Source organism: Nycticebus coucang, chromosome 6 (genome assembly GCF_027406575.1).
Source record: "Nycticebus coucang isolate mNycCou1 chromosome 6, mNycCou1.pri, whole genome shotgun sequence".
Taxonomy (NCBI): domain Eukaryota; kingdom Metazoa; phylum Chordata; class Mammalia; order Primates; family Lorisidae; genus Nycticebus; species Nycticebus coucang.
In genome coordinates this window covers 6861496-6875463 of record NC_069785.1, presented here as the reverse complement: position 1 = coordinate 6875463, position 13968 = coordinate 6861496, and the positions used below count along the sequence as shown (strand labels likewise).

The 13968-nt window shown below is 43.6% G+C and overlaps 1 protein-coding gene across 5 annotated transcripts in view; it reads right to left on the bottom strand.

Moving 5' to 3' along the window:
• CDKL1 (cyclin dependent kinase like 1) overlaps window positions 1–13968 on the bottom strand; it is a 61787-nt gene that overhangs the window by 13855 nt on the left and 33964 nt on the right. The window lies entirely within an intron of this gene.

The window sequence follows — 13968 nt, the reverse complement described above, 5'->3', positions numbered from 1 at the left end:
GTCCATATGACTCCTGTGGCCAGCACACCACTGACCGCAGGGAACAGCAGGTTAACAAAAAATACAGATGGCTACAGGAAGGAGTCTCACCATCCACAAGGAAACCACAAGTGTTCATGACTACCTAGCTCAGACATCACTGACCTTCCTGGGGAAATGCCTGGTTACTTGAGCTCCATTTCTGCAAAGAAGTTTTTGTTGAAGTTAAGTTAGTCAACAATACTCAGCACAAAGACTATTATTTGTTTTGTCAAATTGCTCCAAGCTGATACTGGGAAGGAGGCCTCCTCTTCTACGTGTGGGCACACGGTTTCTCCAGACCCCTGGACAGTGCTGCTTTTTTTGTTTTCTGCATTAAGATTTTACTGATGACAGGGAAGAGACTTACACTGCAAATCTGTAACAAAAGCTAATGATCATCAAAACCAGAGGCCTCCTGGCTCTCTCCCCATCTCTCCCCTCTGGCAGCACTACTCCCAGCCTTCTGCCCCCACCTCCATCACAGCAACTAAGCTGTATCCCTGTTCCCAGAACCTCTTCCCTGAATTGAAGCTTCTTATGTAACCATATAACCAGGTCAACCAGTAGCCTCAGCAGGTCCTTTGTGAAAATTAGAAAAATGTACTGTGTCTGGAAGCCTTTTTAAATTTTATTTATCTATTTACTTTTGAGACAGAGTTTCACCTTGTCACCCTCATTAGAGTGCTGCAGCATCACAACTCACGGCAACTTCAAACTCATGGGCTTAAGCGATTCTCTTGCCTCATCCTCCCAAGTAGCTGGGACTATAGGCATCCGCCACAACACCTGGCTATATATATATATTTTTTGGTTGTAGTTGTCATTGTTGTTTGGCATGCCTGGGCTAGATCTGAACCCACTAGCTCTGGCGCATGTGACTGGCACCCTAGCTGCTGAGCTACAGGCGCCGAGCCCAGAAGCATTTTTTAAAAAATATGGGACAATGTATAACTGGACCACGATCAGTGGGTTTGTTCCCTGAGCCCCCCTCTCCACCACCAGCTGGACTCACTGTTTTTATGAATCACACAACACTGTTGTAGTCAGCAGACGAAACTAATAAGAAAAGTCTTGAGTAGTTGAGTTGTGTTCAGGTGACCACATAAAGTGACTTCAAGTCTCTGAGAGAGGCTACGAGGCCTCTGTTGTCACAGACCAGATTTCAGGAAATCGGAAATCCTTTCAAGCAGATCAGAGGATGTTTGGATAGAGACTCAGATAACATGGAGGAAATGAAGAGGCCCCTTCCAGAAAGAAAAGCTGGGTCACTGCTGCACGGGACTACGTCCGTGGGCTTGAAATAGCTTCTCTCCAAATGCTGTCCCTTGTTCTAGTGGTGTGTGAGCGCAGATGCTGGAAAAACCCACCTGCTGAGGAAGGAGGCCTAGGAAAAGGCAGCCAAGATGGGCACACTCGGGGAAAACGTTTCAACAGCCTCCACTCTTTGTCCAGAAAAAGCAGAACATATTTTGATTATTTGATGAATTAAGTATTAATATAAAGTTATCAGTGCCAGGCAACTTTAGTCTCTAAAAACAATTCCCAAAAGAAATTATACAAAAGTGGGTGGCACCTATGGCTCAGTGGGTAGGGCGCCGGCCCCATATACCAAGGGTGGTGGGTTCCAACCCGGCCCTAGCCAACTGCAACAAAAAAAATAGCCAGACGCTGTGGCGGGTGCCTGTAGTCCCAGCTACTCGGAAAGCCGAGGCAAGAGAATCGCCTAAGCCCAGGAGTTGGAGGTTGCTGTGAGCTGTGGCCATGGCATGCTACCCAGGCTAACAAAGTAAGACTCTGTTTCTAAAAAAAAAAAAAAAAAGAAAGAAATTATACAAAAGGAACACCTATAAAAGCAAATCATAATAGTGAGTTATCTTGGTTCCTCCACGTCACGCACATCATTACACAATTCACAAACGTGAAAGCTCTGTACAAACTACCTGGTGTCCTCTGGGGTCGGCTGCATACTTTATACCTCACGTTCTTTTCTGGAATGCAGGGGCCTCAGACTCAAAGATGTGTTTGCTGCAACACTTTGAGATGATAATAGGAGCCAGGTTTCCATGTTGGGAAGGGATTGCAAATAGAAAGAGAGAAAAAGTGAATATATTCCGTGATGCTGGGTTGAAACTGGGTGTATGCATGTGTGTTTGTGAGTGTGCAGGAAGAGGCACTGTGTTATCTAAGCTGGCCCCTGAAACGTCTCTGAAGTGGTGGTCAACATGGTGAGAAGTGGCCAGATTTGGGCTACATCTTAAAAAGAGCCTACAGGATGTTCTGAGGGATCAAATGCGAGAGAACAAAAGGAATCAAGGAACGAGGTCAAGGTTTTTAGCTTGAGTAACTGCTACACGGTGGTGTCTTTTACTGAGGAGAGGTCTGGAGGAGGGTTGGTTTGGGGAGGGGAGGGTGGATGATCTGTGATGCTCCTGGGACTCTGCATAGGCATTTCTGAATTCAGAAGGAAGGGGAGTGAGTGAGGCACACTATCTGGGGGACGGGTACGCTAAAAGCCCTGACTGCATCACTGTGCAATTCATCCACATCTCAAAAAGCCACTGTACCCCCTAAAATCTATTGAAATTAAAAAGAAAAAGAAAAGAGAGGTCAGCCTGGAAATGTAAATTTGAGAAGCATAAGCACAGTAGTGGTTTTTAGAGCCCAGGACTGGAGGAAGCCCATTCAGGAGTAAATATCTGTAAGAGAAGCGTTCAGAGGTGAGTTCTGAGGCCCTTCTGCATTCAGGGGTCACAAAGAGAAGAGCGAGCCAGGATCCTGAGCTGGGCAGCCAGTGGTCAAAGGCAGCACTCGGGGGGCCACAGTGGCTCAGAAGCCAAGGGAGGAGGAGTTTCAAAGGACTTCTGAACTAAGATGATGGCTTTCTAATTTTATTCCCTCCCCAAACCTGACTAGACCCACACTGAAGATTTTTTAAAAGACAAAACCCCACAAGATCAGAGAGTACAGGAGAAGAGATAACAGCCACACATTTTAGAATCTAGAAAGTGGTTGAATGAGTGATAGTTGATTTAACAGATCCTAGAAAGCTGAAATCAAAGCCGCAGAGGGAAGGTGGCCATTGACCAACCTACTCCCCCAAAATCCTGCGGGACCAGGAACAAAGGAAGAGTGTGGACAATCTATGTAGGAAACAATTAAATCCTTAGATCCCCTCCTCCATTCTGTGCCAACAGGGAACGTTCTTTGGTGAACTGGCGGAAGCCTGAAGTTTTGTCTTTTGGAGAAGATAAAACAGAGAATGTCTGGCAGAGTTGAGGCTGTGAATGGCTTTCTGCAAACGGGGTTAAATGACTACACCAGCTGCCTGGTGTCTTCTGGGGTGGGCTACGCATGGCACCCCTTGGGTTCTTCCGTGCACGGTTTCTCAGTACTAACGGTGGAATGTTAGCTTCCAGTCCTCTTCCCTGGCAGGGCTCTGAGACATCTGCCAAGCACACTTCCCTCTCTGGTAAAATATTGTAAGACTTTTTGAGGGGGAGCTCAGGAGGAAAGATCTGAAGATTCTGACACTGGGGCTTTCCCAGCAAATGGTCTAGCCAGATAACCCTGTAGTGAAGTTTACAGCTTCCAATAGTTACCTACTCTTAGCCATGAGCACACAACCAGAAGTTATATAATGTGCAAGAAAAAGCTCCAATAGGGAAGTAAGATAGCCAAGCATGGTGGTAGATGCCTACAATCCCAGCTTCTCAGGAGGCTGAGGCAGGAGGATTGCTCGAGTTTGAGGCTCCTAAGAGTTTGAGGTTGCTGTGAGCTATGACTCCATGACACTCTATCCAGGGCAACAGAGTGAGACTTTGTCTCAAAAAACCCAAAAAGCAGATACTATTAAAAAAATGAAAGGACCAGTCCAAGGGTCCAACACCCCAAACATCCAAATAATAGAAGGTCCAGAAAAAGAAAATAGAGAAAACAAGAAATAGGAAATCAATTTTTAAAAATTCCAAAACCCTTTTCTCAGAAACAAAGTGCCCACCAGTACTAGCATAATGGCTAAAAATCAAGGCTCACTCATGATTCTCATAATCTGAAATGCTAAGAAAGAGAAGATTCTGGGCAGCATCTGTGGTTCAAAGGAGTAGAGCGCCAGGCCCATATACCAGAGGTGGTGAATTCAAACCCGGCCCAGGCCAAAAACTGCAAAAAAAAAAAAAAAAAAAAAGGTGGTGCCTGTGGCTCAATAGGTAGGGCGACGGCCACGTATACAGAATGGGCAGGTTCACACTCGGCCCCAGCCAAACTGCAACAAAAAAATAGCTGGGTGTTGTGGCAGGCGCCTGTAGTCTCAGCTACTCGGGAGGCTGAGGCAAGAGAATCGCTTAAGCCCAGGAGCTGGAAGTTGCTGTGAGCTGTGTGAGGCCACGGCACTCTACCGAGGGCGGTAAAGTGAGACTCTGTCTCTACAAAAAAAAGAGAAAGAGAGAGAGAAGACTCTATAAGCTTCTGGAAATAAAAAAGAAACATGACTTTAGAAAGGAACAGAAAATAAAATGCCATCAGATTTCTTAGCCTTCAAAATGTTGAAGGAATATTATTTTCATTCAAAACCAAACATATATCCAAACAAAACATTAATCCTGTGTGAGAATGGAATAGAGTTTTTACTTGCAAGGGCAAAGTCTCTACCTTTTTCTTTGGATCTCTCATACACTTGTTCTCAGCACGCACCTGGAGGATGCACTCCACCAAAAATGGACCAGCACTCTGGGAGGCCGAGGTGGGCGGATTGCTTGAGCTCACGAGTTTGAGAGCAGCCTAAGCAAGAGCGAGACCCCATTTCTAAAAAATAGCTGCATGTTGTGGTGGGCACCTATAGTCCCAGCTACTCAGGAGGCTGAAGCAAGAGGGTCGCTTGAGGCGTGGTGCTGTAGCTCAGTGGCTAGGGCACAGGCCACATACACCAGGGCTGGCGGGTTCAAACCCAGCCTGGGCCTGCTAAACAACAATGACAACTACAACAAAAAAGTAGCCAGGCTTTGTGGCAGGCGCTTGTAGTCCCAGCTACTTGGGAGGCTGAGGCAAGAGAATCGCTTAAGCCCAAGAGCTTGAGATCGCTGTGGGTGGCATAGTGAGACTCTGTCGAAGAAGAGGAGGAAGTGAAGGAGGGGAAGAGGAAAAGGAGAAAGAAGGAAGAAGAAATTGCTGGAGCCCCAGAAGAAGAAGAAAGAAGATTGCTGGAGCCCCAGAAGAAGAAGAAAGAAGATTGCTGGAGCCCCAGAGTTTGATGTTGCTATGAGCTAAGATGCCCCGGCTTTCTACCCAGGGCAACAAAGTGAGACTCTGTCTAAAACAACAACAACGACGACAAAAACCCCCAAATAAGTAGTAAAGTATAAAAGAAGATTATGTGAGAGAGAAAACAGGGGCCCAACACAAGATGGAAGTACCAGGAATCTCAGGGAGGGGAGTAGAGGAGGAGGATGGGACGATTGCATTCTAGGTGTAAAAAGCAACCAGTCCAGACAGGACCAGCATGACTCAAGGGCAGGCACGGTGAGGTTGTCATCACCATGCCCTTGGCCTTGTGAAAATATTCAACCACCAACTTAAAAGCTTTGGAAGAGTCTGGGTGACTAGTCAGACCCTTCAGGCGAAGGCAGATGTTCATAAGGTTGTAGCCTATGCTGGCAAGGGTATGGAGTGCATTCTACTTTTTAAAATTTTTATTTAATTGTTTTAGAGACAGAGTCTCATTATGTGGCCCAGGCTGGAGTGCAGTGGTGTGATTGTAGCTCACCATAGCCTCAAAATCCTGCTGGGCTCAAGTGATCCTCCTGCCTCAACCTCCTGAGCAGCTGGGATAAGTGGCCACCACCACATCCAGCTAATTTTAAACATTTTTTATAAAGATGGGGGTCTCGATATGTTGCACAGAATATTCTAGAACTCCTGGCCTCAAGCAATCTTCTCGCCTAAACCTCCCAAAGCACTGGGATTACAGGTGTGAGCCACCACACCAGCCTTAGTCCACTTTTCAGTGTTCATCTCTGTCTGGGTGGTAAATGGAGGTCATGGCCAAGCTCTGGGGCAGAACAGAAAAGGACCGAACAGGCGTGAAGGGAAGGGCTGCACACCTCTCTCGTTCCTTACTGCCTTTAGGAGCCCTTTCAGCTCAAAGGTAAACTCTCATCAGGGAATCACACTGAAGCTCCACCCTAACCTATGAGGGAGGAAGGGGTTTGAGCTTTTCCTCTGGGCCTGGATCTTCTTCCCTAACGTGGGGTTGGACAATTGAACTTTAGACCAGCCATAGCCACAGTTCCTGTTCCTAGTAAACAGCGCTCAGAGGGGCTGGACGGAACTTGACCAGGGCCTTTGGGACTCCCGGCCAGCTGCCTTGGGATGTGTACTCCTGAGATGTCAGCTCTCCAGACCTAGAAACGGGGGTTAGGCAAGGCAGGAGAAAGTCAGGCAACGACACTCCCTTGGCTTTCTGTCCTGGCCAGGATGGAAGGGGCTGGAGGAGACGTGCCTTCATCCACAGATGCCAGGCGGTCTTCCTGGAGGTCTTCAGTTCAGCTGCCTTACTGAGAACTGTGATAGACCCCTGGGAGTCCACCGGGCTGCTACAGAGGCCATCCTTCAAGGAAGGGTGGAATGGAATCATCTTCCACTATTTCTCCACCAGTGTGACTTCAGAGCATTCTTCCTGCTTCCTTGGGGAATTTTGCTTTTTACCCCCAGGAACATCAAGGGCTCTAAACTGATTGAAAGAAGGAGTAAAGGGGTAGGGTGCCATTTGAAATGTCGATAATCTAGATTTCTGCATGATTATATCATCTTTTTAACCAATTAGAGATGGATGTACTTGGCCAAAAGTAAGAAAATCCAGAAAGAGACAGGAAATCCAGGAATTAGTAAATCCGATCACAGAGAAATGAAGAAATAATTCCAAGGACCACAGCAGAGGAGTCTCAGGAAGATATCTGGGCGACAGGCCATGGATGCAACAAGCCGTAGGGGAGAGAAGGAGGCCTAGAGTCAGGATGCTGCCAAGAAGAAAAAGGGAACTGATGGATTACATGATGTAATTATCCTAAGCAAAAGTATATTGAAAGGTTATTAGAAAGAGTGGGAAAAATTAACAGTAGGATTAAAGAATATTAAAAAAATTAAAAAGCAAAACAAATATTAATTTGAGGAAAAGTACAGGGAAGCCATACTAGGGTCCAATGCCCAGCTGTAAGTAATAATTATATAAGCGTAACAAGGGAACGGTGAATATTAAATTAATAAAACGTAATATAACTATTTTGGGGTATTAGGTTGGGAAAGCAGAGGGAATAATAATTTAAGAGAGCAAAATCCTTATCTATCATAACAGAAAGCCTATTATAGATGTCTAAAAATTGATGGATCAAGAAATAGAAATACACCACTCTTTTTACATTGCATTATATTGCTAGATTTTTTTTTTTTCTTTTTGAGACAGGCTTATTCTGTCACCCTGGGTAGAGTGCTCTGGTACCATCATAGTCACAACAACCTGAAACTCTTGGGCTCAAGTGATTTTCTTGTCTCAGCCTCCTGAGTAGCTGGGACTACAGGCTCCTGCCACAATGACCAGCTGGTTTTCTCTATTTTTAGTAGAGACAGGGGTCTCCCTCTCATTCAGGCTGGTCTCCAACTCCTGAGCTAAAACAGTCCACCTGCCTCAGCCTCCCAGATTGCTAGGATTACAGGTGTGAGCCACCACACCCGGCCCTGATAAAATTCTCATATAAAATATTTTAATAATAGAATCCAAGGTGACATAACGATAAGGAAAAATATATAACAATCCACAACACTGGTGGTAAATTGGTTCAGTTCAGCAAAACGTATGATCCGAGAGTCCCATTTTGAAAAATTCTAAAGGAAAAGTACAAAACAAGAAAAATCCATTCATAAGAAATTTTTTAGGTAACAAAATCATTTATCAGACCAAACGCCAAAAACAACCTCAAAGTTCAACAATGCAGGAATGGTCAAATGTAATGTAACTTAATGGAACACAGTCATTAATAACAGATACAAAGATTATATTGTATATAAAATTACACACAGAAGAATATAAAGTGTAAGATGATCCTACTGAAACTGAAGAGAGAAACAGTTATGTCATCACAGAAACGGAGAATACAGTCCTTCATCTGGGAAAGCAGTGAGCCCGTGGCCTCCAGGCTTGTAGACACAGACAATTTTGTCAGCACACAAGACAGTATTGACTTCGAAGAGGCATTGAACATTAAATAAATTCACTAGCCTGACCAAAAAAAAAACAAAAACAGAGTGCCAACTTATTCACCCCATGTTCAAATTCTGATACAGAATTCTCATGCTTTCTTTGTGGGCAATTTCTTAAAGAAAGTCAAGTTATAATCAGAATGGTGAGCAAAGAATTAGTTAAGAGTGAAAGCAGACAGTTCGACTGATTATTGTCATTAAGCTGAGATAAGCTAATGGATCCATGTCCTCCTTAAGGGAGATTTAGCATTAGATAAAACAAGCAATTAGTTAAAGTCAACAAGCCCACAGTCATTCTGTCTCTTTAACGTTGCTTTGCACATCTCTGTCCTGAATATTATGTGTTGCCTTCACAAAATAACTCAGAGAGCAATCTCTTTCTTTTCTAAGTTTTTTTGGGTGGGAGGCTATATTGTAATCCTAATGTCCTAATAACAAAATTGAAAGGAGCAGAGAGAAACATTAATGATGGCTATATGAAAATGAGCTATCACGCTGATTTTTAAACATTTCTTCCGAAACACGAGGTGAGAGAGATGATGAAGGAATGACATGTCTCTCTTTGCAGTGTTCTCAATTACAGCAGCCATTCCTTCATCTGCTGCTTATCTAGTATTTGTGACATTGATGCTCAAAACAATCAACATTCAGCAAGACTTTACCTCCACACAAGGCTACCACAAAGACGGGGAAGCTGTAGGGGTTAGCCAAGCTCCTATAAAAGTAATATTCTCTTAAGAATTTACCCTGGGTGGTGCCTGTGGCTCAGTGAGTAGGGCGCCGGCCCCATATACCGAGGGTGGCGGGTTCACAACCCAGCCCCGGCTGAACTGCAACCAAAAAATAGCCGGGCGTTGTGGCAGGCGCCTGTAATCCCAGCTGCTTGGGAGGCTGAGGCAGGAGAATCACGGAAGCCCAAGAGCTAGAGGTTGTTGTGAGTCCTGTGTACATCATGGCACTCTACTGAAGGCAGTAAGGTGAGACTCTGTCTCTACAAAAAATAAATAAAAATAAAAATAAAAAAAGAATTTACCCTAAAGAGGGTGGCGCCTTGGCTCAAGGAATAGGGCGTTGGCCCCATATACCAGAGGTGGCAGGTTCAAACCAGGCCCCGGCCAAAAAAAAAAAAAAAGAAAAGAAAAGAATTTACCCTAAAGAAATAAGTATGGAAATGGTTGTTCATTGTAGCACTGTTAGTGTGTACCTAGCAGAGAAAAACTAGAAAAAAATCTAAATATTTATCGATAGGGGGATTGAATAAAGAAATCATATATTGATACAATGGAATTCTATTTAAATAGCCATTTAAAGATATAAAAGTAGATATACAGGGATAGGGAAATAGGTGCAGAATACATTTTAAAAAGTAGCCAGGTGGAATGTAGTCTCAGCTACTCAAAAGACTGAGGTGAGAGGATTGCATAAGCCCAGGAGCTTGAGACCAGCTTGGGCAACATAGCAAGACCCTGTCTCTAAAACAAATAAAATTTATTTTAACTTACTTTTAAAAATAAATGCAGAACAGTATGTAGAGTACAATCTATTTAAATATATATACATAGAGAGAGAAACAATTTCTCAAGATGTTGATTTATTGCTGTATGTGTCTGTGTTTGCTTGAAAAATGTTTACAACCACCTACATATCGTATTTATTTATTTATTTTTGAGACAGAGTCTCACTTTGTCACCCTCGGTAGAATGCCATGGCATCATAGCTCACAGTAACCTCAAACTCTTGGGCTCAAGCAATTCTCTTACCTCAGCCTCCCAAGTAGCTTGGATGAAAGACACCCACATCAACACCTGGCTATTTTTAGAGATGGAGTCTATCTCTGGCTCAGGCTGGTCTGGAACTCCTGAGCACAGGCAATCCACTGTCCTTGGCCTCCCAGAGCGCTAGTATTATAGGCATGAGCCACCATGCCTGGCCTAACATATTACTTTTAATTAATATAAAAGTTCTGGAGCAGCACCTGTGGCTCAAAGGAATAGGGCTCCAGCCCCATATATTGGAGGTGGTGGGTTCAAACCCAGCCCTGGACAAAAGTTCTGAAATTTCTTTTTTTCTCTCTTCCTTTTTTTTTTTTTTTTTTGACTGAGTCTCATTCTGTCACCCTTGGGTAGAGTGCTATGATGTCATAGCTCACAGCAACCTCAAATTCTTTGGCTCAAGCAATCCTCTTGCCTTAGCCTCTCAAGTAGCTAGGACTATAGGCACCACCCTGCTAATTTTTCTATTTTTAGTAGACATGGGGTCTCACTCTTGCTCGGGCTGGTCTCAAACTCCTGAGCTCAAGCAATCCACCACCCTCTACCTCCCAGAGTGCTAGTATTACAGCCATGAGCCACCACCCTGGCCAAAAGTTCTGAAATTTCGTTGTTATAAACTGAAAACTTGTGGTAGTACCCTTTACCCAAGAGAGGTTCTCTGAACGAACTAGAGTCAGAGAAGGAGACAGTGGCCCTGGCATCTGTGCCAAAGTATCGTGTCAGGCGCACTTTTTGCTGGGCAGAAAAATCAGGAGCGACTATCTAAACTTGTCGTTTATGAACTTTTGAAGTAACGGAGACCAATACTTTGTAGAATAATAGGTACAAGGCTTATTAAGTCCTACAGAAGATAAGGAATGGTAATACATTTGTTTGAGGGCAAATATAAACAAAATGAACACAGCACTGGGAATTATAATTGAGATGGATTCATGTCACGGTAGCAGAATACACATCCTGCGACACCAACTGGCTTGTTAGTAGTAATATCAAGCTGGATCTTCTCCGAAGGCTTTCCAAGGGAGGACCAGATGTAAATAAGGAGATGAATTAGTGTCTATTCAGGTTCAAGTTACAGATAAGTCTTGTCTGATCTGGCAAGAATTATTTTTAATAACTAAGCATTAAGGGCCAAGTACGGTGGCTGACGCCTATAATCCTAAACTCTGGGAGTCCGAGGCAGGTGGATTACTCAGGAGTTGGAGACCAGTCTGAGCAAGAGCAAATAGAAAAAACTAGCTGTGTGTGGCAGGTGCCTGTAGTCCTAGCTACTCAGGAGGCTGAGGCAAAAGGATCACTTAAGCCCAAGAGTTTAAGGCTGCTGTGAGCTGTGACCACCTAGGCAGGCGTCCTCAAACTTTTTAAACAGGGGGCCAATTCACCATCCCTCAGACCGTTAGAGGGCCAGACTATAGTTTAAAAAAAAAACAACTATGAACAAATTTCTATGCATGCTGCACATATCTTATTTGGAAGTAAAAAAACAAAACGGGAACAAATATAATCACACCGCCTCATGTGGCCCGCGGGCCACAGTTTGAGGACCCCTAATACGGTGACAGAGTCAGACTGTCTCAAAATAAATAAATAAAATAAAAATTTTTTAAAAATTAAGTATTAAAACATAGCCATAGTAATGAATGAAACATGAAGAAAATATAAAAACAAATTACAAATATAACCATTATAACTCAGAGATAATCACTAGCAAAATGTTTTTACTTATATTTTTCTATCTATATATAAATTATATAAAAATGAAACAACTTTTTTTATTATGGCGTAATTTTATTTTTCATTTGGCAGCCACTCGTGAACACTTTCCTGTGTTGATGTATGTTTTCTATATAGGCATGATTCTCAGCAGCTCCAATATTTATAAAGCTATGCCGTAAGTTATTTAACCAGGCCTCTATCATTGGACGTTTCAGTTGTTTTCATTTTTTTAATTATAAATAATACTTCAGCATACCTCATGGTAATATTTTTATAACTAAATCTTTGAGCATATACTCAATTATTTTCTTATGACAAAATATTAAAAAAAGAATTCCTAGTTTAAGACATTTGGTGCCTGTGGCTCAGTGGGTAGGGCGCCGGCCCCATATGCCGAGGGTGGCAGGTTCAAACCTGGCTCTGGCCAAACTGCAAACAAACAAACAAAAAAATAGCCAGGCATTATGGTGGGCGCCTGTAGTCCCAGCTACTCAGGAGGCTGAGGCAAGAGAATCGTCTAAGCCCAGGAGCTGGAAGTTACTGTGAGCTGTGATGCCACAGCACTGTACCAAGGGTGATAAAGAAAAAAAAAAAAGATATTGCCTCTAATGTTTTAATACACATTGCCAAACTGGCCTCTGGACAGGTTGCTCTGGCAACCTGTACTTCATAATTTCCTTCTCTTTTAAGAGGCAGGATCTTGCTCCCAAGTTGTAGGGTAGTGGTATGATCACAGTTCCCCTCTCCTTCAGGGCTCAAGTATCCTCCCGTCTTTGCCTCTGGAGCAGCTGGGACTACAGGCATGTGCACAGTGCCTGGCTAATTTTTTTTTTTATTTTTTGTAGAGATGGGGTCTTCTTCTGTTGCCTGGGTTGATATTGAACTCCTGGCCTCAAATGATCCTCTTTGCCTTGGCCTCTCAAAATGCTGAGATTATAGATGTGAGCCACCACCCCTGGCCTATAATTTTCCTTGATGAAATATGAGGTTTAAAATTTCTAAATCAAAGAAACTATTTCAAAATGAAAATGTTGTGGCTCAACGCCTGTGGCTCAAGCAGCTAAGGCACCAGTCACATACACCTGAGCTGGTGGGTTCAAATCCATCCCGGGCCGCCAAACAACAATGACGGCTGCAACCAAAAAAATAGCCAGGCATTGTGGTGGGCACCTGTAGTCCCAGCTACTTGGGAGGCGGAGGCAGGAGAATTGCTTGAGCCTGGGAGTTGGAGGTTGCTGTGAGCTGTGATGCCACAGCACTCTACCCAGGGTGACAGCTTGAGGCTCTGTCTCAAAAAAAAATGTTGTTACGGCTACTCTTCTTTAAAATTATTTTATAAGTTATCAATCTGTAGGTTTGCTAATTCATTCCTTCTACAAGTATTTGGTGAACACCAGGTACTGAGTGTTTAGCTGGAGATCCTGAGGATGCCTGGTGAGGAGGGCCCAGCTGCTGTCCTGGAGGATTTCGGAGTTTACTGGGCAAAGGGAGTATGTAACGTAAACAATCCCAGAAGATGTTACGGACACCAGCGGAAGGGACTCCTCTCAGCGTGTATCATAAAGAGGGTCACATCTGGGCTGTATCTGAAGGACAGCAGACGTTTTCTGGGCAGAGTAGTAAAAACAGCTGAGAAATCAGCAAGTCCTGAACTCCAGAATGCAAATAATCTGGTGGGACTGGTCATGTTTTGTGGGGAAACCGATGGGAAATGGGGCAGTACAGTGAGTGAGATCGTCTATCCCAGGCTGGGTTTTTTTTTGCCACACAAATAAGCTTTTAAAGAATTTCAGGCAGGAGATGGTGAGATCAACATTGTATTTCATAAATCTGTACTTAGAAATAAAGACATGATCACACAATATTCTTACGGTAAGTGCAGTAACCTAAAGAGAACCCAGCCTGGCACCAAGCAGGGCAAACACCAGGATCAGCCCCTTATCCTCTTTGTTTTGTCTAACAGATCAAATAGGAAACTAAAGGATAATTGAAGTCTTCTGACCTCCAGGGCACTGGATCGTCAATGTATAGCACTATAAATGTAGATGTCACCCTAAACTTTACTGAGTCCTAAGCTCTAGGACACCTGTAGCAACTTGCCCAAGGTCATGCAAGATGGTGCTGACTCGCCTTTGCTGGGAATGGTCTTAACCACATTTTATAGTATGAGATTTCTAAATTGAAAACAAAAAGTGCTCCTATGAATTTCAAA